The sequence below is a fragment of the Rousettus aegyptiacus genome, unplaced genomic scaffold (genome assembly GCF_014176215.1).
Source record: "Rousettus aegyptiacus isolate mRouAeg1 unplaced genomic scaffold, mRouAeg1.p scaffold_m13_p_13, whole genome shotgun sequence".
Lineage (NCBI taxonomy): Eukaryota > Metazoa > Chordata > Mammalia > Chiroptera > Pteropodidae > Rousettus > Rousettus aegyptiacus.
This window is the reverse complement of record NW_023416288.1, coordinates 8,980,445-9,007,930: the sequence shown is the minus strand read 5'-3', so window position 1 is coordinate 9,007,930 and position 27,486 is coordinate 8,980,445. Positions and strand designations below refer to the sequence as shown.

General features: G+C 32.7%; 1 protein-coding gene and 1 pseudogene across 7 annotated transcripts in view; one reads left to right on the top strand and one right to left on the bottom strand.

Annotated features, from left to right (window-relative positions):
- Positions 1-27,486, top strand: part of CACNA2D1 (calcium voltage-gated channel auxiliary subunit alpha2delta 1) — a 449,625-nt gene that overhangs the window by 196,030 nt on the left and 226,109 nt on the right. The window lies entirely within an intron of this gene.
- On the bottom strand, positions 11,425-11,978 carry LOC118610692 (annotated as a pseudogene).

Genomic DNA, 27,486 nt, shown 5'->3' with positions numbered 1-27,486 from the left:
TAATCAGCTCCAGTTAGATAAGCTAAACAGATTCATGTACCTGAAACCTTCGATGGTTTTACACATATCCCTCTACAACGTCCTTTTACATATTCAATGTTCACCCTCTTTTTCAGGATGCATTATATTCAAAAGTATGGAATACCCTGTAAATAAGATATGCTCACAAACAGGCAACATTTTATGATAGAAAAAGTAAGATACTGAAGGATCAAAAAAGGAGTAAAAAAAAAATCAAGAAATTTTTTAAAAAGGTTATATAGAGCACCATGGTATAAATTCAAAGTCATGCAAATAATACATAAGAAGTCATATTCTTTATTTATCAAAGAGAAGATAGAAATAAGGTTAAACTCAACTGTTGTGTTTATTCTTTTTCAAGATAGAAATATTCCTTTTTAATAAAAAATATATGATTACTAAAAGTAAGATAAGAAAATCTGGAAGATTTTAGGATAAAATAAAAAGGTCTAATTATTTCAACACTCAAAATTCTATTCCTTTAATTTTATGATGCATAAATTTATTAATATTTTATAAATATATGAATTTTATATATTTATGTATGTGGTAGATGGATATAAATATGTATACCTTTCTTTTTGATAAACAATATATAATATACATTTATTTGGGTTTATAAGAAAAGAAGGTTAAACAGATATTAATAATTTCCATACCATATTTTGCTGCATTATCTTCATAACTTGTATATACGTGTGTGAACACACATACATATATGTTTTAGATTTTTTTTCTATTTAAAGATAATTATACTACTAGTTTGCCTACAACCCCAGGCAAACATCATTCTGACTTTTGTTTTATAGATTAGTTTTTCTTATTCCTGTATTTCATAAAATGAAATCATGTAGTGTGCATTCTTTATGTATCTGTCTTTTTTCAAAGAGCATACTACTTTATATATTCACTTATGTTATTCGTATAGTAGTGATTTCTTACGATTATACCACAATTTGTTTATCTATTCTCCTATTGATGTACATTATGTTGTTTTTAATTTTTTTCTTGTTCTGAATAAAGCTGAGGTACAACTTTTTCTGTTAGGTTTTTTTTTTATGGGGGGACGTAAGTTTTTCTTGTGTGTGTGTGGAATGGAATTGCTGGATTATAAGACAATGTGTAACTTCATTAGAAACTGTCAAACAGGAAAACTCAGTATGAAGGTATTTCCTGGATGAAAAAATGTTGATCATTTCTAATTTTTCTCTAATAATGTAAATAGGGTTAAAATGAAGTGTTCAGGAGCAATTAGAATCTTTGCCCCTGTATATGGGTATATCATATAAAGTCTCTCACGAAACTTACCTAATTCATTTCCGAATAAAATCTTTTAGGGTGACTATCTTAAAACATTTTTGCATGTACTAGAGCCCTCAAACTCATAGCCTTTTATGATAAAACAAATCTAATTATTTTATAGTTAACATTAGTTATAACATCACCTAACAAAACATTTTGTTTTCATTAATTTTTCTAAAATATGTCTGTTTCCTGCTCTTGCCATGGACCTTTGTAACACACTGTCTTTACAGACAGAACATATATATGGTAATCAATATTTATATAATTGACCCACTAATGCAAATAACTAATAAGCAAATACAGGCCAATGAAAGTAAAAGCAATCAGTGAAAGTAATAAAAATATAAGTAAGACTTCACTCTGAGCAAGTTGACATCATAGGGGGCACAACGCCTGTGATTATCACAGCTATAAACTATCATGAATGCCCGGGAGGGAATATGTCTGCATGGTGGCTCTTCTAATAAGACAGAGGCAAGGGAAATCCAAGCTCTTCCTTGTAAATGTGAAGAAATGAGAAGAAATTATTATAATCCCAATTCAGTGTATTAAGCGAAACTCCTCACAAAGCCAAATTTTCATAATAGATTGGAGATACATATCTGTAATTTGAACCTACAAAAAATTTTATAGTTTTGAATACTCAATTTGAATAAAAAGGAAGGCTAAAAACTCCAACTTTCACTGGAGCAGTATAGTACTAGAGAATAGGATTAGGGTTTGTTAGATTTTCTCTCTATAATCCCTTTTCTTGATGGCAATCTGAGAGCAAAAGCTTACACTTTTTCTTTTCTTTTTACAATTTCAATTCCAAGTTCTCTGATTGATTTGAATGTAAGTAGAAGGAACTAGCTTGTTTTTTATTTTTATTTTTATTTTTAATTTTATACAAAACTAGATGGTAACTGGAGCCTCTTAAAAGTCCTGCATAAACATTGATCCTTGACTTCCAGACATTCCAGTTCAACTGGTCTCATAATGGCCAGTTGAGATCTGATTATGGAATCAAGATATTTGGAAGATCTTCAATATGTTTAATGTACAGCAATGTTTACAAACCATCATCTTAGAGCTTTGTTGTGTACAGAACTACATGCATCCATTTCGCAGGTGGAAATGCTGAAGCCCAGAGAGGGAAAAAGACTTTCCCAAGTTCGCACAGAGTATTTGTATTTGTGACCAAGACAAGATTGGCTATAGTATTCTTGCACCCAGTGACATACCCCTCCCATCCTACTGCTTCTCTAGGTGGTTAAGCTCTCTGTGCCTTGCTTTTCTCATTTGTAAAATCGGCACCTTTAATGATGCATACTAGTAAAATGGTTATGCTGATCAAGTAGATGATGCCTGTAAAGTGCTTAGCCTGGTGCTTGATTTATAGCATATGATATTCATTTACTGTTGTTGTCATTGCTGTTTTGTATTCAGGGTATAGAAATGAATGGGATGCCCAAAGGACAATGAGCTCACTGAAGACAGTGATTGAAATTCTTCTCTCTGTATCCAACATTCAGTACAAACTCTGACATTTAATACAGGTTTTTTTTTAAAATGTGGGTATATCAGTCCCTTTATTTTTTTAATGTGCTGTATATCATCCCCCTTATTCCAAATATATATGTTACATATATACCTCATATATATATATATATATATATATATATATATATATATATATATAATTTTCAGTAGACTTCACTGGCATTAGGGTAACCAGCCAAGTTAAAATACAGTTTGAATCACCTGGTAATAGATAGGTATGTAGGTAGGTAGATAGATAATTAGATAGATGATTTTTAAAGAGATATAAGAAAGATCAAAGAAGTAGCTTAATTTTCTTTGTGGAAATTTTATTTTCATGCATATTGTGTTAAAGACAGTTATAGTTGAATGTTTAATTCTGTATAATGGTTACTAACTTTATCTCATGTCTATGGCACAACCACATACAAGAATTTGTGAAGAATGGCCAGTAACAAATTTAGGTTTCTTAAATGTTTGTAACATATCGCAGTGCATTGTAGTTCATTATTCTGCCTCATATATTAGAAAATTAGATACCTATCATCAATTCTAGTCTTTGTACTAGAAAGCCTTACATTTGTATGCGATTTATGGTTTACAAAGTTGTAGCACCTACATGATTTTAAACAATTGTAATATTATTGAGTGATAAAAATTAGTTTATTTTAGAAATATATTCTGAGGCATCTAAAACATCATATATTATTCAGAGAGCCATCGATAAGGCGAAATTAAAAATATCCTAATAAATGACCCTTAAATTTTTAGATTTTCTCTTTGAACATTCCCAATTATTGTATTGTCACGAAACAATGTTTTTATTTAAATAATTTTAATTTTAATCTTTATATTAATTTTAATGTCTAATGAAGTAATCTGTTTTATCTGTGCTATAATCGTCATTGATGTGATAAATGCGTACAACTAGCCATGATTTTACATTGATTTGTTTTTAGCCAGTACTTTGGTTTTCAATTTGCATAAAAAATGATATTTTCTTTTGAAAAACTGAGGATTATGCATTCTATTTATCTATCTCTGGATAACATCTTCACTCAATTCTCCAAAAATGAACAAAAAGTATTATTTCAAACCTGTACTACTTTCTTCCCATTCTACCATATCCTCTTTTATTTTAAAGCAACTGACCTCTGTTCATCCAGACATATAATAGAGAGTATCAGGTGGGCATCTCCTTAATTTCTCTGCCCAACTTATTCTCATCTGTAACCATTTTCATCCAGCACCTTTAGTTCTGACTCAGGTAAATTGGACTGTACTTTGTTCAAGTATAATAATCTCTCATTATTTGGATCTTTCCTCACTCTTTAATGACTGTGCCCCAATTTGTCTACTATTTCTATTTTCTCTTGCTCTTTCCTTAAAACAAATAAATCTATAAACAGACCATCAAATGAACCATTAAAAAACAAACAATAAAACAATATCTCTAGTGCCTTTAGGCCCATATCCTCTCAATTCTACCTCCTATTTCTTGAATCTTTTCCATGTTACCATTTCTAATGCCCCTGGTTTAATCTGGGATCTCATCATTTTCTTCCCATTATACTAGAACAATAACTGTCCAACAAGGATCCCTGTCTCAAGTACGTCCCTTCCTGTCTATCTTTCCAAACATCCATCATAGAAATCTTCAGTGGCATTGCCTTTATTATAAAATTCAAATCTCATAGCATATTAAACTGGCTGTTAACATGAAAATCTGGGGATTTTGGCTAGGCCACAAAGTTAAGGTTTATGAGTGCCAGATATCCTTGCTCAAAAGAGTTATTAGATCATGTATGTAGGATTTACAAAATGGTTCCAAATCTAGTTCTAGCTTTAGCTAATCTCATACCTTGAGGCTAGGTGATAAAAAGCAAAGAGGATATCTGGCAGAGTCAAGACGTCCCCAGCCAAAAGAGCCTGTCTGTGGAATATCAGAAACACAGGCCATCTGGGGAAGGAATCACCATTTCTAGGTGACCACTTTTAGAGATCTCCAGTGAGGGAATTTCTGTAGAATCGCTAACGCTTCCCAGGAAACAGTTAGCACTGGAATTTCTTTACCCCTACCAGCAGCAAATCATAACTGCAGCCGAGGAAGACCCTTTCTGCCGTTATCTCTCCTTCTTCCCATGAGTCATCTATTATGGATTGCAGCAAGTGTGAGAGGGTAGTTATAGAGCCTCTGTCATCTAATAGAGATTTCATTAGGCTAGAGGGATTTTATTAATACCAGAAAGTGATTATGAAATTATAGAATCTGGAGGTGATAATATCCTGGGCTGGGAAGAAGATTTGACATTGTAGGAAAGAAAGGCAGTTAATTGCACTTACGGTGTTCTAAAGACCTACCTGGGGTGGGGGTGGGGATCAGTTCTGATAATAAGCAAGGTCTTTAAATATTTATTCCCTTTATCTAGCCTCATCTTCCACCACCAGCCCTCCACTTTTAAACTCTGTGCCTTAGCAAAAGACTTTGAACAGCCTCATTAATTTCCTTACTTGATTAACTCCTAATAACCTTCTCCATGGAGCTTCCCTTAATGTCACACCCTACCCCATAGGCCAAATAATTTTGTAAATAAAAATCATAATGATACATCGCATTGAAATACAATGTATATCTGAAAAAATACTTTGAGTTTGGTTCATTAATGGGAAATGCAGGTAAAATATTTTCTATAAAAGACACGAGAGTGAAATTCAAAATGTTGCCTTTGCCTATTATGATTACCTACATGTGAGTGCTTAGAAGAATGCATGTTCCCTCTCACTGTTGCTCTTGCTCTCTTGCTCTCTCTGCCAACTCACTATCTTTCAAGTATTTTCACAGTCTCATCTCGTTATAGAGTACACTCGATGGTTTTTTTTTTATTTTAGTTTTTCAGTCCTTTCCTACAGATAATTTTACATTTTCTGCTTCTCTTATACTTGATTTGATCTTTGCCATACATTGTAATTGATGCCCCTTTTCAAAATCTGAAAATGTTTTTTAAATTATGTTTTCATTAAAAGATACCATAATATGTATTAAGTAAAAATACAATGTGGTTTTGTTTGCCCTCTTTTCTAATTACTTTTTTCTAATGTTTTTGCTTTGACTTTAGCTTTTGACTTTGACTTTTTAAATGACTCTAGCTGCAAGTCATTAAAAAAAAAAGATTTAAAAATTTAAGGAAAAATGGGCTTGAGATCCACCATGTAAATACTTCAATCCTTGCATGGTATTTCCATATACATACACACCAACATGCAAATCAGTAATGGAAGAAAACGTTCATTTTTGATATTCCAGCAAAGGAAGTAGAGATATATTTTCCCAACCTCTATGAACTTGCAGAAGTTTATTTACATGTTTTTTTGTTATTTTAGCACAAAGCATTATGAAATTTGTTATCCTGAAGGGCAGAGTTGAGACAATCACAAGAGTCCCTGTGCTGTGTGTGACATGACTAGCAGGACCATGGCAGGCAGGCTGGCCCAGCTGGAGGTTGCTGGTCGTAACTACTGAGCAGCTCATGGGAGAACAGTATAGAGTCTGCCAATGACTGGGACCAACTTGTATGGGGATACATAGAGATTTTAACAACTGCTTTGAAATTTTACTCTAAGAAATTTGGTTAGTTTTAGAAATTTAATTCAACATAAACTTCCACATTTAAGGAGATTTGCTACTGGAACAATGTAGTCTTATAATTTCGGTGCCAAAATTATTATAGTGAGATTGCAGTCCACTCTAAAAGCAGATGTGTGATCCTATTTTTGAAATTTATAAAATAAAATTAATAAAATATACATAATAAAGGGGATATTTTGAAAGCATTTATTACTATATTATTGGAATTTTCAGATTATAAAGCTGCTAATCAAAGATAAAATTAACACATATCGAATAGACTAACTAGGAGGTTAAATACATTCGTTTTTAATAATATACGTACTTTAGCCAATTTTGTGTAGGGTTGAGGGGAGGATTAAAACTCAAGCATTCCACAAGTTTTCCCAACCAATGCCAAAATGATTTAGAAAACTGTAACAAAGAAATTCAGGACATTAACTTATTTAAACCCTCTTTAAAGTAGTATGCATTTTCATAGATTATGGTATGCTCTAGTGTAATACATGTTTTACTTAAATTAATTTTTTAATATACTATATAAATGAGACATTCCATTTTGTTCATGCTACATCTTTTTAGACTTAAAAATACCCCCACGAACCCACACGTCTCAAAAGATTTGACAAACTGCAATGAAAACAATTATTGTTAATTCCAAAGACTGTTAAAATATCCCAGATCTTTGTCAGACTACTTTGGACACATATGGTAGAAGAGATTAGTTTGCCATTGTCATGTGGCCATTTGTCATCAATAAGTAGATAATGTGTAAATGTGTATTGTTTGAAGTTACTTCAGAAATATTTCCAGCTGTGTCTAACTTAATAGTATTTAAGGATTTTTCTCACCTGTTTGGACTTGTTTAATATGCTGGATTGTGAGAGGTTAGAGTCCGGGTAAAATGCAGCTTTCTATCCAAATCTAACTATAGAGTTTCAGGTTAAACCTTAGTGTACCCTTTGGGATCAGCACACTATTCATCAATACAGTTTGATGGAAAAAGCATCAAAGAGAATTAGGAATTAGAACAGTTTGAATCTAGATTCAGTTTAACTGATGATTTGAAGGCTCCTTGATAACTTTTTTTGTTTGTTTGTTTCAAGGAATTTATATGACTAACAGCTAATAACTTCTGTGTAGATCAGGATAGATGCTATTATATAAGAAAATAGTACTTTCAGGTCTCAATCTGAAAAGTATAGAGATCGAATGTATGGGGTGTGTGTGTGTGTGTGTGTAGTTTTTAAGTTAGACAGTGCAATACATTTTCAAAGAAAGAAAATGACTGCTCAAGTTATTAGTTTTTGAAGAGCTACCTAGAAAATATAGAAACAATGGGCAGTATTAAGTAGAAGACAGGAAATCTACTAGTCAATTGACCTCAGCCAAAAGGAGTTGATTTATTCCTTATAACCCCATTATTTCAGCTCCTGGCATGTACATTTTGGAACCACTCTGAAGCATCTTGAATCCTTACTTTCTGTTTTCTTTACTGGTTCTGTTGATCCTTCTACCTAACAAGCAAATGATTCTCAAGGACTGGCCCTCAGCTCTCTTTGCCATTCTCTTTATATTATCTTTCTATAATCACCTTTAAAATTTTCATATATAAGAAGATGCCTATCAAGTCAATATTTTCATGTTTTTTAAGCTGTAGTTCCTCATCTCAAAATACTGAAATATCTACCCAGTTTCCCAGGTTCCATATGCACCTCAAAATCCCAAACTGAACATTCAGTATTACTCTCAAAAAGTCCTCAAGAGTTTGTGCCTTTAAAAAATAACAGTGCCGTTTTTGTGTTAAACTTTTGCTTCCCCATTTGTGGTCTCTTTGTTACATTATCAGCTTGAAAGACACTAAACACATTTCTTCATTTTCCTAAAGCGGTTATGCATGTCATACGAGAGACTTTGAAGGGAGGTTAGAAAAGGAGGTTAAGTCTCTGCCACAAAAATAACACTAAATTAAAATTTAAGCTTACCAATCATTAAAAAAAATATATTTTTGACTATCTAAAAATGAGAAATTGTTATTAGTGTCTCTTTCCATCTATTCTTCTTGTACATACCACCTTGAAATGTCTTCTTTTCCTCACACCCACCAGAATTGTAACTTCATTTTACTCTTCATTTATGCAGAGTAAATCTACTTTTCTTAGCTTGATTCCCAAACTAGAATATGTAAACTTAACTAGATGCTTAGCTGAACAAAATGAATCTCTATTTCACAGACTTTAGTCTCCTTAGAAAGAATTTATTATTTGTAGAAATAATTTTCTGTAATATCAGCTATCCTTACTCTGCTTCTTTTCTAGGCTGTCTTTATATTCCATTTTGATGCAGAAATTGAAATGAACTCTTTTCAGTCTCTTTTCTGTGAGGCACACAGAAATATATATGTGTGTGTATATATAAATATACACACACACATACACATATATGTATGTATATGCATGTGTGTGTGTGTGTGTGTGTGTGTGTGTGTATAATACTTTTTCTTTCCTGTTTTAATTACCTCGGTGATATGGACCTGTTATAGAAAGGGAGCTACACCTTTAATATAGTGATGATAATACTTATTGATAGGGTTATTGTGAAATTCCCCAGTACTACACTTGGAACTCAGTACTAAGTGATTAAATATCATGTTTCCCTTATTTGTCCTCCCTTCCTTCTTTGGATTCTTATTCAATATTAAGTGAATTTAGGCCACATCTTCTTTTTTAAAAATAAATTATCTACATTAAATTGTAAAATTTTTGAGGGCAGGGACTATGTCTTAGTACTTAAAATAAGTATATATCACAGCAAAAGTAAAAAGTAAAGAGAAGAGTCAAACACTTTTTTAAATGCATAAAATTCTGAAAATCTGACTTAAAAAAGTTCCCTGAACTGTGTGGTAAGATTTTTTTTTTTTTTTTTTTTGAAGAGGTGTGAGTCTTAAGCTCTCACTACATAGTGATAATCTTTCTTTGGGTTTCTAAGATGAATGTGAGTACTAATTGAGGGGAAATTATATCTGGCTAAGTCTATATATATATGGCAGCCTGTTCCTTTGAAATATGTCCATTAATATTATAATTCAGTTTTTTTCTGTTTTCTTCACTTTGTTTTTGTCTTTTGATTTGCTGCTTTCAAATACCTACTTATACTTGAAGTTTCTTGCACACATGCACACACGCTCCCTTCATAAGAGAAGAAGGACATTAGTTGGGTTTATTCATGTTGTGACTTTGACTCTTAAAAATTTTCTCTTTGATTTTAAAAAATATGAAATACTTTTAAAGTCAGAATTTTTCCAGATAGAAGGTGGAAATGAGTGGAATTAAAAAACCAAAGGTTTGGTACAAGATAATATTCAAAGCAACTTGCTTATGTTCTGAGTTTGAAGGTGGTGATTAGGTTTTCAGATTTATAGAAGTGTGAGACAACCTAATTAAACACCTTTTTGCTGAAAAGCAGCTCAATAAATTTAGATTGCTTTGGGAAACTCTCAAAGCTTTTATCAAAAACTAATATTGTAAAAGTCTTTTAAACTAAGAGCTTTTGAAAAATTATTTCCCAAACTGGAAATGTGTTATAAAGATACTTAAGTAAATATGCATGCTAGAATCCTTACATTAAATAGATGCAAAAAAAAAAATCTTAAAAAGTATGAAATATAATCAATAAATGTATAAGTAAATATTTTCTACTAATAGTTAAGGTAAATTAATTTAATAACTTTGATCTCTTAGCTCTTAGATTTCTCTTTACAAATTTTTAATAAATATACATTAAAGTCATCATATGGAGATCAGGATGAGGGAAAAAAAGCAAATTCTTATACATTGCAGATTTATCGGAGTTCCGGCTAAAACCTTTATCTTCTTTATGAGTAGAGTGTTTAATGTTGCCCGCATTAGCAGTATACTTATTACTTGTGAGTTGTTTACCTGTAAATACAGTGAAGCATATTTTGCAATTTTGTAGTATCATTCAGTAGCATACCTTCCTTTCTAACAAACGTTTTTTAGTAGTCCTTATTGACTTTCTAATGCCCAGACAAGTCTTTTATATCATCTGGTTTGTCCTGTAAAATGAGAATGATGGACCCAATGACATCCAAGATCCCTTCCAATCTTTAACAACATATGATTTTATGATTTGATTTTTTTAAAATAATGCCAAAAGGAAATGGTGATGGGATATTTAAGGATATTGAGAAAATTCCTTTGTTCAATAGAAAATAGTCCAAAGCTCTAAGAAGATGGTATTATAATTTGAAGAGAGCATGAGATTATAGTTAGCTAATGAGTAAGGATGGTATAAACAAATTCACACATTATTGGGTTAATTAAATTTATCTTTCTGGGAATTGAAAGTATGGTGGTCTTTTATATTACAAATGAGATTTGAGAAAAGTTAATGAAGCTGACTCTTCAATAGGTGGCCATGGGTTTCTGTTTGAATGATAGCTAAGGGTTGCTTTTATCTTTTAGTAATTAATCTCCATTATGCCATAGAACATTTTTTTTAATTTAAAACAATTTATTTGAAGTTAATACAATTATGGATATGAAGCAATTAAACATTGTTTCACATTCACAGTAAAGAAAATCTAATAGATAAACTAAGTTCTCCACGCATAGAACAAGGGCAGTAAAATCTTACTGTGGAGATGATTCTTCTGGGTGTGAATAACAATAGCATTTTGGCTTCTAAGAGTATTGCTTTCTGTTATAAAATTTGCATCTCTCACTCTTAAAAACCATTCACTAGAAAATAACAATTTATCATAATTGGATACACTGTTCCTGAACTCTACAGCAGGAAAAAATATTAATATCTATTACAAATTTATGTAAGCAATAACTTCACACCATGTAATAAAGAAGTACATTAATCAAGATACACAATCTTTTGTAGGTTCTGAACTGAAAGATTTTTTTTTTTTTTCCCGAAGAACCCTTAAACCTGTGGCACTTAAAATTTGTTAGCCTTTCTACTGAGAGGTAAATTATACACAACAATAATGAAAAAGATTAACAGACCAGTTGTCTATTATGAATCATTCCAGCTTTGTTCAACAATGGTGGAAACTCTTTTCTCATATTCTTGTTTGTTTTCCTGATGAAGCTGTGGTGCCTGGTTATTGGCTGGACTGTTTGGATTTGGATCATCTAGCAGAGACTGAGTTGATGTTAAGATAGAAGATACATCATTTGTTGGACTGCATCGATATCTGAAGCATATTTAAACATATGCTGCCATCAGCATACACATTTGGATGAAACATTTTGGATAAAAACCTAACAGCTGGCAGTTTATTTAGAAATTCTTTAAAAAAATTTTATTAGTAATTTAAAATACCATCTTCAAAAGGTGTCCTTTCTGGTCCAAATATAACTGCATTCCACTGCATGAAGTTGTTTTCAGATGGTGCACCACTGACACCCACAGGTGAGTCTTTTTGCAATCCCTTGAAATCCCTCAATAGCTTCCTTCTGGCCAGGGTCGACATGCTCCCCAGCTGCCCCATGGTCAGTCCGAAAGAAGAGTCTCATGCAGTCCCCCTAAGTCCACCTCAACCCCTCAGTGGCTGAATCACTGCCAGCAGGGAATTTTTTTAACGGCAAGATAGGCTTAGTTAATTATATCAAATTATAAATTCATTCTATATTACTTACCTTTGAAATATATCTCTAATAAGATTCGTGGCTCTTTTTGTTCTATTTATTTAAGGTAACCTTTTAGTTTACCCATCATTTAAAAAAACAATAGATTCAGTTTTCCATAAAGCAAAATTATGTCTATTCAAGTAGCCCTAAATGCAGCTACTACTCTTTTTTTATCCTTGTCTTTCCAGTAGCTAGCATAGTCGAAATTCAATAACAATACCATGAATAAAAGTTGTTTTTCCTACAGAAACCTTTTTTATGCAAGTTCTTCTCCCTTCTGTAGTCTTTTCTATAAGAAAAGTTCTCCTATACTATTCCATCACTCTCCAGGATCCACTACTCTGAAACTTTACCGAGACATAACATAATCAGGTGGTATACCTCTTATTTCAAAATGATCCTTTTGTTCTTCTTTGCTTTTAAATCCTTGTGAAATTTCCCATTTTCTGGTATCCTGTTTCTCCCCATTCTGAATACAATATAATAAACTAATTCGTAGTAATTTTATACTAAGAGAACTCATTGTGATTATATCATGGATATTTCAATTTAAGAGAACTTTTGCAACAGGTAATACATGTTTAGGCCAAAACAGAGAACCTTGGTTTGAGAAACTTTAGAGCACTATTGGCCAAGCTGGGAAAAATGTAAGCACAAATGAAATATGTTAATCTTTCTAGAGTCTCACTCATGAAGCTCTATCATTCTGCTTACCTGCTAAATAATCCTATTAATATTCTGCCTATGTGTTAAATAAGACCAGAATACTGTAGCCCAAATACTTCTTTCATAGTGTTGAAATTGGTGGATTCCTAAAAATCCAATTTCCTTTACTGGTTCTTTAAAAGGTGAACATTGTACCAAGTTCCTACGATAATACTTTCAACAGCATATTGCCTTTTTTTTTTCTCAGACAAATTTGTGCTACATCAAGCTATTTAACATTCAGTAAGCCAAATAAGTAAAATAAGTCTTTAACAGGACCACTATTTTCGTTGGTTTTCACCAGATATCATTTTCTCTCTACTAAATTTTGCTTCCTACCTTCTTCACAAATCCATCTAATGAAAACTAATATTTTCTTAGTATACTTTTGTTCTATTTTATGTTTCTTTCTCTTTGTTATATTTTCTTTGGATAGATTATTATGGACCAGGATCTGAGCATGAAGGTTAGCTCTCAGGTCTCACAGCATCTTACATAGCTCCTAAAGTTCTACATACAGAAAGTAGCTGATCATAAACATGTATTAATTTCTTTAATTAATTAAATAAGCTTTAATTTGTTGATGCCTGGCCATTATTTCCTCAAAAATCTTGACTATTACCTATTTTTTCTTGTTATGTTTACCCACATATGTGTAATCTTTTGGAATTTTTGGGAAATGTATTCATTGTATGGATTATTGTGGTACTTTCAACCTTTGAGATTGATTGATGGTAAAGACATAGAATTAATATGCATTCAGTTGAAAATAGGCTCATGTTTTTAATATCACCAAACCACTTTTTTCATTATGCTCGATTTTATATTACTGATACTTATTTAAAGCTAGACATTTGTGAGGCTTAGAACCATGAGTTTTATAAAATTATTTGTTATTTGCAACCTTTAAAAGGTAAGGAAAAGACAGCTTTAGAGATTGAGTATTCATTAATATTGATTAAATCTTACATGGGTCATGTTTATTGTCACATTAAATCTTCACCATAAACTTGTGAGGATATTTGAGATCATTGTGAGGGTATTTGAGATCATTATCTCATTTTTATAGGAGAAGAAACTGTGATTTAGAGATTATGCATAACAAGTGGAAGAGTCACAGTTAGAATTTAGATCTGTGTAGAATTTAGATCTGTGTCTGAATCTATCATGCTTCTTTTTTGAATATATCATATTATGTACACTAAATTCTCACTTAGTGCCATTGATAGGTTTTGTGACATTAAATGAAACAACATAAAATGAAATCAATTTTACTATATGCTAATTGATATAAACAAGAATTAATTTCTCATGCATCTCAGCAACATTATAAGAAATAGCGTTATTCGTAAACCTGCTGTGTATGTATGTGTGTATGTGTACAATCACATATCTAAAAATCTTCCATTCTCTTCCCTTTGCTCTAACATGTTACCTAATCTAGAGATAAAAATAGGATATAAAAAATTTTAAAAAGCATGTTTACTCAAACATGGAGACCGTCTCTACATGTGGTAATAACTTTTTATCGCTGTTAGGTCTGGGGCATTTCTGAGCCTACTATGGGTTATTCATGCTTCAGTAATGCCAGTGACAGGAAATACCCTTCACCCTTCACTGTGTTCTGTTCTCTAACACATATCAAAGTTGCACTGCCTTAATGCATTTAATCCCCTACAAAGATTTTGGTGAAGTTTTCTTTCAAGCATCTTTGGTCTCTGGGATAAAAACAAATAGAGGCGTATTCAAGAGGCTTCATTCAGAAATAATCTTGTCCAGTTTTCTCAAATATGGTCCATTTCTTTAGAGCAAATGAGTTTGTGTCTATTTTCACTTTCTTTAGGATAAACTATTTTCTTAAAAGCTCCTGGATACCTTGGGTAAATAAATCTCTGCAGGAACATCTCCTTAGGTAAACAGATTTCTGCAGGAACATCTCATTTGCTTTCCCAAACTTTTTCAAAGTGAATATAGTCTATGTGACAAAACTAAGGATCGTCTTCCCCTTCACTCGCCTTTTTTTATCATAAGTATCATAGCTCTCTGGATGAAGTAATAGTTAATGGAGTTTCTGAGGAGGAAACTCTACCTCCACTATACATTTTTTTATTTGCTTGTTTTGATCTGCCCCTTCGTTTCAGTGTTGATATTCATTCTAATGGACAATAACATTACTATTATTGGGTCGTCCTTAACACTTAATAATTTTTAGTTGTTTATGTCATTTGACCTATTGTCCTATAGCAAGGCAGTGGAGTACAGTGGGGGGGGGGGGATAATCACTTGTAAAAGGATGTTACTAACTGAAAAAAATCTAGTAAGTACTGAAGGAAACTTTTTCCAAGTACTTAATTGGTTGTTTGATACATATTTGAGTGACTTTGTAGTGTATAGTGAATGAGAAGAAATTACTCCATGTTCATAGTTATTTTTCCACTTACGTTATATTGAGAGTATGTTGTATATAACTTCTTTTACTTTAAGCATGCAAATCTTCACTTCTTTAGAAGAACTTTTTCTCCTTGATTCAAACTGGCCTTGGGCTCACTTGCTTTTTTTCTTTTCTTATTCTTCTGCATGCTACAAGACCACTCCCTTAATTATTAAGCCCTTAGGTCAGCATCATTCTTAGGAACAAAACCTGTTGACCACAGAAATAGAATTTAGGTCAAACTAAAGATAACATCTTGCAGCTCCACACCCATGAAAGAACTACCCTGCCAGCATCCCCTTGAAACCAGACAGAATGATGTCCTGACTGATTTCAGGACCTGAAGCAATGATCAGCTGCCTCCTATCCTAGTCCTCCACCCTAAGCTACTAAGGAGTTTTCCCCTATAGAACCTATTTCCTATCTCACCTTTGTCTCTGGGCTTGGCACCATTTCCTTAAATAAATCTCTACTTTCTTTGCTACAAACTCCTGTCTATGTCTCTTTTTGGCTTTGATGCATCCAGGCAAAACAAATCCCGTGAGTTTGGTAGTATCATCGGTGGGATAGAAGCAAGGGCTCTGGAATAGGTAGCCTTTTTCAAATTCCAGTTCCTCCACCTCTTTCTCTTTGGAAGCACCTTATAGGTATTATCCCATCTATCTTTTTCTACAATTTAGTAGATACTGTCACTAGCTCCATTTACAGAGGAGTAAACAGACTTCAGAGAACAGATAATGTAGGACAACCTAAACTCTGTGAAGTCTGTTTACCCCTCTGTAAATGGAACTAACCATAGTATCTAGAAGTATGTAAGATAGATGTAATAATTTTCTATGAGGTGATTGGCAAAGAGCAAGTATTGAAAAAATGTCAGGCTTTGTTGTTACTGATAGTTAATTATGGTGGTCAACTGAGATACCATCTGTAAAAGAATTTCATAAATGGTAAAAAGCTATATACATTTTAACCATTATTCTTAATGAATATCATGTGCATCATATAATTAATACACAATTTAATTTTTCCCAATTTACTTTTGTTTATCTAGCTTAAAAGTTAGAGAAATTAATTTTATTTATTTATATATATTTATTTTATTAGTTTCAGGTATACAGTACATTGGTTAGATATTTATATAGTTTATTAAATGATCTCCCCCTCAAAAAAAAAAAAAAACCTTCTTAAACTTTTCACTTGAGAGCTAAGGGTTTAAAATGTTGTTACTTGTTATGAGTTTATGTTTAAGAAATACGAGCATAAAATTATAGGATAATAATATGAGTCTTACTGAGAGAATTTTGATAATGTCAGTTACTGGATTTTTTTTCACAGAAGTTGTTAAAACTCATAGGAGAACAAAGAGAAATAATAGTATTACTCAAGTTGACAAAAAAGCTAAAGAGCTAATAAATATTTTATAGCAATTTAAAAAATGTATTCTCTAGAAAGAGGAAAACTGGAATGGCATATATATATTTTTTCAGATTACTAGTGGATGATGTTTCTGACATTTAAACAACCTGATAAATTTTGTATTATACTGATTCGATTGACTGATTTACACATCATAGTGCTTTTCCAAATCCTAGGAGGAAAAATTATACAAGTGAGGGAGAAGATGGTACACACCTTTACCTACCACAGAATGTGGTAAATTCAATCCTAAAAATTGGAGAAAAAGGAGCGTTTCCATGGCAACATTAGCAAAACAGAAAATTTGCTTACTAAGATCACATATTTTTAAAGTCAGCCCACTCACTGAATTGGCAGCCTGTGAGAGTTAAACTCAAAGGTAAATTATTTAAAAGTAAAAAGAAAGTAAGATAATATGGCAGGAATGATTGATAGTTTACTACCAGTCAAAGGGTAGCCTGAGGTAAAAGAAACAAATCCTCTTTGATATAACAAGAATCAAAGGGAGGCTGGGGGCAGAAGGGCATTGGAGATGGCAAATCATTACTGTGAAATTAAAAGGATAGAAGGTGGCTAAAGCAGATATAATCTGATGGAATCTTGGACACCTGAAGTATATTTAGACCGGAATGATATGCACCTGTTGATTTTACCCTCAATACGCCAGAACTCCTTTTCCCCCTTCTTAATTAGTAATAGTTAAAGTTGACAAAGATGTCAGTGCTGTGTGTATTTCACAGAAATCTCATTTATCCCTATATAATTCTGTGAAACTGGTACTATTATCTCTGTTTTACAGATGAAGAAACAAAAGCACGGAAAAATTAAATAGCTTCTTTCATATTTTCAAAGTCAATATGTGTTTTATGGTTTTCTGAATTATTATTAAACAAGCCCTGCACAAAAGTTTTTACTAAAAATAAAATCTTCAGAACTATATTTGGAATAGCTGAGGGAACATTTTATTTAAAGAGCAGTTTTGGGACATTGGAAGGTAATGTCTGTCTCTCTGTGAGTTCACATGGAAAGTTAATAATTCAGGCTTTTAAAACTCTTGAATTATGACAAGGGAACTATAAACACTTTAGGAATTATGAAATTCTGAAAGAAAAATTATATATGAAAAGACCATTTACCAATATTATCAACCTTTTCAATTGTATCTACTGTAGGGTATCAAAATAAATTATGTAGACCATTTATCTGCTCTTCTTGCTAATCTTTTTTTAAAATTTATTTTCAGTTTTTTGATATATATATACACACAAACATATGTATACATATGTAAAACTAAAGATAAATTACAAAAATATGTTATTTTGTCATATATATTTATTTATATTCTTGCTTCTAGTTAAGGTCTTGAAGAAGGGCCCAGTGGAACCCTCATTGGCCTTACAGTGTCTCCAGCTTCACTTTTCCTTGCCCTAAATCTTAAAAATAGATAGTACTCATTGGTTTGACCCAGAGCTTAGAATGTCCTCTGCCATAGAAAGTTGACCTGAAACTTATGATTAATGCCTTTATGCTTACTGATCATAATCCTTCTGGTCTAGATTCTTTCCAGACCACTCCCATCTTTGTTCCTGGGCTGCTAACGCCACTGGAGGACCATGTTGACAGAGGAACAGCTCCGAGAAGCATAGCAGACCCCCACCGTTCCCAGGCGTCACGTAGCTCCTGGAATAATGCCCAGATTTTCCTTTAAATACTCTAAGCCAGACTGAGAAAGCAAGACAGTTTTGAAGATGTTAACCTGCTGCCGTCTTAGATCACCGGTGCTCTGACAACAAACACTTATTCTAAACATCCCAACTCTTGTGGACGTCTGTTGGCTGAGCAGCATAGGCAGCATGAGCTCCAGACTCAGTGCCCTCCGGTTACTGTCTCTGAAGAGAGTTGAAGCTTTTAAATTTACTTTCTGTTTTTTTTTTTCCTTAAAAACAAAAATAGTGGAAAGTACCAAAAAATAATTGAAAAGACATTTCTCAATCCGTTACACTACATTTTTTGTTATGTTAGTTTGTATCATGTTCAATTAAATTGGCGTTGCTGTTTTCATATTCTAACAAAACCCATATGAACTGATACATTTTTAGATTTACAAGGAGACAGAGCCTCATGGAAATCATCTGACAGTGAAAAGTGGCCTTTATACAGCTTTTTCCTTTTTTTTTAGTGGTTGTATACTTTATGAGTTCTTTTATATTACCTGAGTTCTATAATGATTTGAAAGTATAGCAGTTTCCCTCTTTCTACGTTGCATAAACTCTTGTGCTTTATGCTTTATTTGGCAACCAACATGTTAAAAATACAATGAAACCCTGAAGCCTACACAAGTTCCTGCATATTATGAGTAGTGGGCTGACAAGAGCTAAGTAAGTTTGAGTCCACTTAGTTTGCTATATCCTAGAAGGAGATGAAGGAAAGAAGGGGAGAATTATAAAACAATGAATATAAAGCAGTGTGTTTCAATAATGTATTTCAAAGAAGAAAAATAATAAGAGGATAATTTTAGATAATAATAAATTGCAGTTTTATTCATTCTAATTAAATATTTGTAGGGTAATTTATTGAGTATTCAATAACATTTCTACAGTTTCTATATACATCTACTATTGTGTTCTGTATCGTTATGCGGTCATTTTACATATTTTGTCAAATATATTTTCTTATTATTAGGTTCCAAATTAAAGTCAGTTGTTTCAGGAATAAAGCTCATAAACTATATAATTAGTAAAAGTAAGACTAACTTGTTACCCCTGGGGCGATGTGGATTCCGGTGCTGCCCCAGAAGCATGGAGGGGTCCTCAGTTCTTGCCTGCCAACACAGTAAAGAATTACAGGTCAGAAAGATTTAGAAAAAGTAATATTTATTTAAAGTACATTTTAGAAGGAGACAGGCCACATTAGGGAAGGCTACAACCTTACGGAATTTGGGAGGTGAAAAGATAAAAGACAGAGTAAGCTCCAAGGGAGGAGTGGGTTTTTTCAGCAAAGACAGCTGTAACAATGCAGAAGTGGGAGGGCTTGTTTATATTTAAGCCATCATAGGAGGTCCTAGATGCTCTTTATGTGAAGTCACCTTGACTAACAGTTGGCTGCTGTATAACTCTTGGCCTACTACATATGTGCTTACCCAGAATTCATTCAGTTATACTTAGATTCATGAACTTCTGGACATAGGCATGATATTAGAATGATGGTATAATGATGCTGAGGTTATGAGCAGGTTAGGGTAGTACTTTCTGTGCACACGTTTGTGGCTGGTTTAAGCCAGCAGCCTTTATGGCCTTCATTCCTTAGGATTTGGGGTAATTCATAATCATAAAATGGGGGTTTCTGGAAGGTTTCTATGGTTACAGAGTTGTGCCTTCCCTCCTGTCGTTCATGACTACCTACCTTCCTAACAAAATCATGATTAAACTTCTCATTTGGTATCCATATAATTGGGTCTTCAGCCTCATATATTCATCTGCAGTGTGTCTTATTTACCGGGTTTATTTTTTATTTTTTTAAAAAAAGCTGTAGAACAAATTGTTGTAAGTTTATTTCCCACTGCTGTAAGAGCTGCTATTAGGATAATACGAAAAACTTCTGCTTGAATAGTGCTGTGAATTTATTTTATTTATTTATTTTTTTATTTTAGAGCAGCGCTTCTCAAATTTTAGTGCACATTAGAATCACTGGGAGGTCTTGTTAAATCGGATTGATAGGGCTCACCCCCAGAATTTCCGCTTCAGTTATGTGTAGTGAGGGTTCTGAGAATATACATGTCTAACCCATTCCCAGGTGGTGCTGCTCTTCTTGGTCTGTGCACATTTTGAGAAAGACTGTTCTAGAGACACTAATTTAAGCAGGGTGTGAAATGTATGCTCAGTAAAGAACTGAAGACAAAATAAATGTTATCAATTAAACGATGGTGAGAGTTTGAGGATAGGGAGATGACTCTGTGAATATTTTTATGGAAGCAGACTCAACTGGATATGGTATAACAAGAAATGTTAGAGGTCTAAGATTTTATACTTCTCCTAAGCTAATAAGCTAGCCCACCACAAATTCAAAGATTTAGGAGACTCTTTGAGTCAGACACAAGGGACTTGACCCCAACAGATAAGGCAGTTTGGGCTTGTGTTCACATCAGATCCTCCTGGCCCTCGAGTCTAATGAGGGCCATGCTGAGTAGCCCAATTGCACAGTGTCTGCTGTGAGTTTGCATCACAGCCGAGAAACCCCGAGCTTGGGAAACTCCAATCTTCTAAAGGCAGGCTACCAGTAAACCTGCCTAACTTCTGCCCCACAGATTATTTTTGTTATCTTGGGCAACAAATAAATCTGTTCTCCTCTATGGAGGGAAACATGCTCTCTGTCTTCCAAAGCTGCTGTTCTGGAAAAGGTAGTCCAGAGCAGCGGGTCTCCCTCCTCTGTTCATGTGACATGAGGAAACATGAGAGACCTACGGAGAATTGTCTCCCAACACCGTGATTAGAAGTAGGACTATTTCAGAGGGAATAGTCAAAAGTGTTTGCTTAGCCTCAGCAAAGTTATAATCTGTTTAATAAGTTGTTTTTTTTTTTTTTACAGAAAATTTAGGATGGCTATTTTTTTCATGATAACAATTTCAAGATTTTCAGTTTATTAACTTTATAATGTACGAGTCACTCCTCTGTACTTCATATTTTAATATGTGATAACTTTCACTTACTGAGGACTTTACAAACATCCTATTTAACCCATGCAATACACGATATATGCGCTATAATAATCTTTGTTTTATATTTGAGGAAATTAAGGTAAAATGATATTACTTAACTTGGTCACACATACTAAGTGGTAGAGCAGTTTGAACTATAATATACTGTCTTAATTATTTACACTAGTGAAAAATAATTGCTAGATATGTAAGTGTGAGATAACGAAGAGATGTAAAACGTACCAAGTTAGAGCAGCTTAGATTTGGTATTTGATTTATTTGTAGGCACTTTGTTGGTTGGCAAAGTGATTGAAGACCTTTGGAATTAGATGACCTATTCAACAAAATTCAGTTCTCAGCTGAAGAGATGCTGTTTTTATTTTTTGAGCATATAATCCCCTATGGTAAGTGGTTTGATTTTGTAGCTTAACTATATGATATGGGAGCCTAGACACAATTATCAATAGGACTAAGGGCTAGACTAGTTTTAGGAACTGTCTTTTTTTTTTTTTCTTTCCCTGTACACTGTCTAAATTCTCTTCGTTTTTCACACTGATCTTTTCCTGGGTTTCTGAATCCACATCATTAGTATTTAACATTTAGAGAATAAAGCAACTGATTATAAATTAATTCTGGAATCCAGAGTGAGATTACCTAGATTAGCTTGGATCCCTGCCGCATCTCCAGTCAAATTCTACTAGATTTTAAGGATCAGATGGTGATAAATTAATCCAACAATTTTTAAGAATTAAGGGGTGATGTATTAATCTAGCACTATGCTTGTCATAGAGGAAGAAAACTTTTGTGGCTTCTCAAAGTGTCATGATAATGAATGATGATGATTTAGTGGGCCTAGTTATAAACCTTGATAAAAATGAGATAAAACATTGAAAATACTTGGAAATTATTTCTACATTTCCACTCACATTAATTGAGTACCCGCTCTTTACCACATTGTGTGAGATGTGTGAGGTGTACATATATCAAAGGATTGCTTTTTGTACCTAAACAACTTACATTTAGTTGTTTATTGAGAAAGTGAGAAAAGAGAGAGAGACAGACAGACAGACTGGGAGAGAGAGCGTGAGTATGTACAAGAATTGCATACAGCATAATGGTGTCATGGTAGTAAGTATGTGGCTCTAGTAAAGGGCACTAGGGTGTTTCTTTTGAGTTCCATCAACTTGCGCTTCTATTAAGAACAGTGCTTTTCAAAGAGTAATTAAATCCATGTATCTAATAAAGCTAAAGTGTTGCCTTCTAGAAGAGTGTTTTCAAAGTTTAGTCCAAGAAGAAGGTGTACCATATTAAAGCTGCAGATTTCTGGGAATGACCCCAGGTATAGAATCAGAATCTTTGGCTGGAGATATGGTTGAGTGGGTTTCTTTGAGGTCCAGGTTTGTTGCACAAGCTCATCTGGTGATTCTTTGAAGGTGGCAAAGTGTAGAGCTGATGTAGAAATTATATTCAGTTGAACAATCTATTATTTTATAGTTTTGTGCTACAAGCCAGAAAAGGTAATGATAATTACCAGTTGTGTATTATTTACTTTCACTACTGCTAAACAGGGTTTTACTATTCTTACCAGATGACATCTCCTTTACTCTGGCTTCTGTATTCCAAGAGTCTGCCAATTTATTTGGAGCTAATTACATCTCTGACGATTAGACTTGAAGCTTTGTGATTAATTTCAAAAGCATTTCCTGAATATGGCAGATCCAGGGCTGAAATCTATACAACATGATCCAGAAGCCATGTTCCAAAAGATTTATTTTTCACTGGGCTACAAATAGAAGAATAAATGATGACTGGCTTGATTTCAAAAACTTTTATTTATATGTTTTGCATATATTATACTCCCTGAAATCTTGCAGAAGAAGGAAAAATAGTGTTTGTATTATAAAATCCTTATTTCATATGACCCAGAATGAAATTAATTCTAAGAAAGTGAAAGTCTGTCAAAAAAAATTAATTTGTAGCCTTACATTACACCTTGTACAGTGTAAAATTTATATGTGATTTGGCTTAATATAATCACAATATTAGTATTTTACTATTAATTTTGGTAATTTTCCTGTCATAATTCCAGTATTTAAAGTATTAAAATATTTATAACATTTTAAAATAGACATAAATAAGAAGGCTACATACTTTATTTCTACTTGGTCAGTCTATTTACAAATAATTTTAATCAATGTATATATTACATAGCCTGTTTTATTTCTCTTTAGAAACAATAGTCAAGAAGGCAAACTGCTTTTTTTTTTTCTCCTTAGTAAACTCAAACTCAAATGGACTGGTGCTAAGCTATTTTATTAGAATTTATTAGAATTTCTTAAATTTTTGAACTATAGTTTTTAAATTAAAATAAAATTCTATTAAAAATGTTTTTGTGTGTGTGTGTCTTGGAATCAATTTGGGATAGCTCTGCTTAAAAAAAAGTGAATTTGAAAAAAGGAAATTTAATTATTATAATTAGATGCTCACGTCTCATGTCATTAAACAAAAGCAGAGTTTGCAAAAGCATATTTTAGGCAAGCATAGTAAAATATTAAAACAGTATTTAGTAATCTTTGTAAGAGAGGGCTTGCTAACCCATAGCACCATAGTAAGAGGGGATCGACATGTGTCTTTGGATAAGTTGAGTTGTTTGAATGTTGACTTAGCATCTTTCAAACTGCATGAGTAATGCCTTTGCAGAAAGAATGATGGTCTCTTGATGGAGAGAAGGAATAGGTAGGACTGTGTTTATAAATATGGCCTTGTTGCTATGTTCTGATGATAAAAATGCATAGAATTTCTATGTTACAAAGAGTTTTGGAGATGGCTTCAGCATTGTTTTTCTCGTCCAGGCATTGTCTTTACTTTCCAAAACCCGGAGCAAACTATTCCTCAAAACTCATTGACATTAATTGATTCTTTTGTTCAATTTAAACCATTGCTTGCAAGGGTGATGGGTTTCTCCTTAGACAAATCAGATCCCCCTGCCCCAAAGCTGCTGGTGTTTCTCTTTGGCATTCCACCTGTATGCAAACTGTTAGAAGGAAGACTCAATAATATCAACATCAGATAACATTTACATAATTAAAAAAATACATGCCAAACAATGCAAAGAATTATAGTGATTGCTCTGCATAGGGAAATTGGTCATAGGGGTAAATAAGGTGAACTTCAAGGTTATTGGTAATATTTTATTTTGTACATAAACAATTATAAGGAAAATATTTTTTAAAAAAGATGAATTCTGGGCGATGGGTTCCAGGCTGTCTCTATGCTTTTCAGTATTTTTCATGTTTTGTAATCTTTTCTCCATTCTCATTACATTTATGATAAAAATAAAATTAAATTAAACTCATTTTATTCACTCCCTGAATTGCATATGCTTTGGGACCACGATATGGTTCTACAGTTCAGGGCTTTTCTGTAGGGCAAAATACACTGAAAATTTAGGAGCCATTAAGATGTTTTCATTTATTTCACTCATATATCTTGAAGTAGGTGGTCAGTGATTATAGTTCTAACAGTCTATTCTATGAAGTTATATTTGTAAGATTCAAACGGAATCAAAACTTTATTGAGTTTATGATGTGCTAGATATTTAGCATGCAAAATAGAAAATACATAAGGTAGATGTTATTCTTAGATGCTGAAAAGTGTTCATTGACTAAAATTTCAGAGTTAGTGAATAGCGGTGCCAGAATTGGAAACCCAATTTGTCTGATTTAAAAGTGTATACTAATTATACCAGAGCTTCGAAATAATTGATTGTACCTGTACATTCTTCTTCAAAACACATCTGAATCTACTATTTTCAATGAGTATTGTTAGACCATTCAATTATTTATCCTGATTTTTTTTGTTAACATTGGATAAAGGTAGGAAAATTTTGTTAGAGTGCTAAAAAATTGTCAACATAGGCATAATACGATGATTTGCTAATTTTTATTGAGTGTTACTAGAACATTAATTACATAACACATGCATATTTTACTTGGATTGGTCTAATGTGGAGCTCTATCACCTCCTTTCTAGAAAGAAAAATCTTGCTATACACTAGCCGAAGAAATTGTTTTGAATTAGAGATGTTTCTTTGAATGATGTTTCTAAGTCAGTTCTTAATTAACATGAGTATCAACATTATTGAAGTCTAACTGAACTGTCATATGATCCCTGAAGGTTTCCTCTCAAAGCTATCAAAAGAAAATTCTTTAAAATTAAATATTTCAGAAAACTTCTTTTTATCTTTCATCAGCAATTAATTTATAGTCTGGGAAGCAGATTATTTACAGGTTTTGAAAATAGTCTACTTCCAAGAGAAAATATATTTAGCTATTGTTAAGGAGAGTGATAGAATTATTTCTTTATACACTGTATAATTACGCTGCTTTGATTAGACTTTCATATCACCTGAATTCAATGCTAGTGGAAGAGATAAAGACATGACAAAAAGTGAAGGTTGAGGATGAATAAGCCTTCAAGGGAGCTGATATTTCCCTGATCTGATAAAACCTCTCCCACTTTTTTTTCCCCCTGCAGATCACTGCATATCAAAAGTGTTTTCTCTGATTAGCAATATTCTCTCAGGATTTGAGGGCAAGACCTATGTAAAGACAGCTCCCAAACAGACATACAGTTTTTTGTGCTGTTTTTCTTTTTAGTCTTTAGCAATTTCTGAAAATTTGCTGGAAATTTCCCACTAACCTAAAATAGTTTTCTACTGGTGTTTTGGTTTTGATACTATTTTGTGAATGACTAATGATGTTAACATTTTTGATGGGTTTAGTAGATACTAAAGATTGGTCCTATGGAATGTGCATAAGCTTTGGAGTCAGAAGGCTTAGGTTTAAATTCATTTTGTTAAACTCGTGAGTCCTTATAAAGTCTTTAAAATGACTTTCTGCTTTAAGTGGTCAACAAATAGGTAGGTAGGTAGATATATATATATATACACACACACACATATATATACACACACACATATACATACACACACATTTGTGTATATATATATATATAAATTATATTATACATCTATAGCATTATATATACCTATTATTCCATACCCAAAGGATCTTCATAAACACATATGCAGTTTCATGTATAATAAAACCATTTAATGAATCTTTCTGGCTTGTCTTAATTAATATGAGCATAATTAAGTTTTAGTTTTGCCGAACTGGCTTCTTTGTTTCTATCTGGTGCTTCATCTAATGATTGGTACTTTTACTATAAATTAAATGAGAAAAAATACATTTTCTTTTTCTCAAATAAGTTATTGATACAGGATATATTTACATAGCCAGCTATGGAAACTGTATTGTTTTACAAAGTAAATAGTCACATTTTATTAGGTAGGGATTTTATCAGTCTTAACACATTTATCCATGGCATTTAGGGGTAGATTATTAGCTTTAAAAAATGTCACTTGACCAGAATAAAAATTAATCAGGGACTTGAAGTGTCCAGGAGATATGTTAGTTTTCTATAAGTCATGACTAGCTGGTCTTTGCCCACAAGAAAGAGCATCATCAGCAACTATTTGCTTTAGTCCCCAAGATAGACTGTCTAAACATCTAAAGTTCAGTATTATACTTTGTCATGAAATTTGCTAGATAAAAAAAAAAAAATTCATTAATTTCTTCTTGAGCAAAGAAGATAGCAGTAGTGAATTTCATGACTATGCATTTCTATATTTCTAAGCTAGGGATATAATATTTATCAACTTTTGAACTTCTAACCTATCTTTTAAAATACACTTTTTTTGTGTGTACGGGATAATCTATTTTAATGAAAGTTGCTATTTGGTTTCTAAAATTATTTCTGAATCTTATAACAAATAGCACTTCATACATTAGCATTGAAATTTATATAGTCCATATGTATATATGGTCTCTCCTCACCTAGGAGAATTGTTTTATACTTATCCATTTCTCTTTAATTTTCTTTTCTAGGTATAAACTGTGATGATTACCGTCATTATGGCTTATTAAGCATGGGTTATGTTCACATTATAAGCCATGTGATTCCGGATCCCATTGGTTAAATGTACTCTCTCATACTCTCTAGCGTAGGGAATAGCATAGTAAAGTTAGACCTGGTGCCTTGA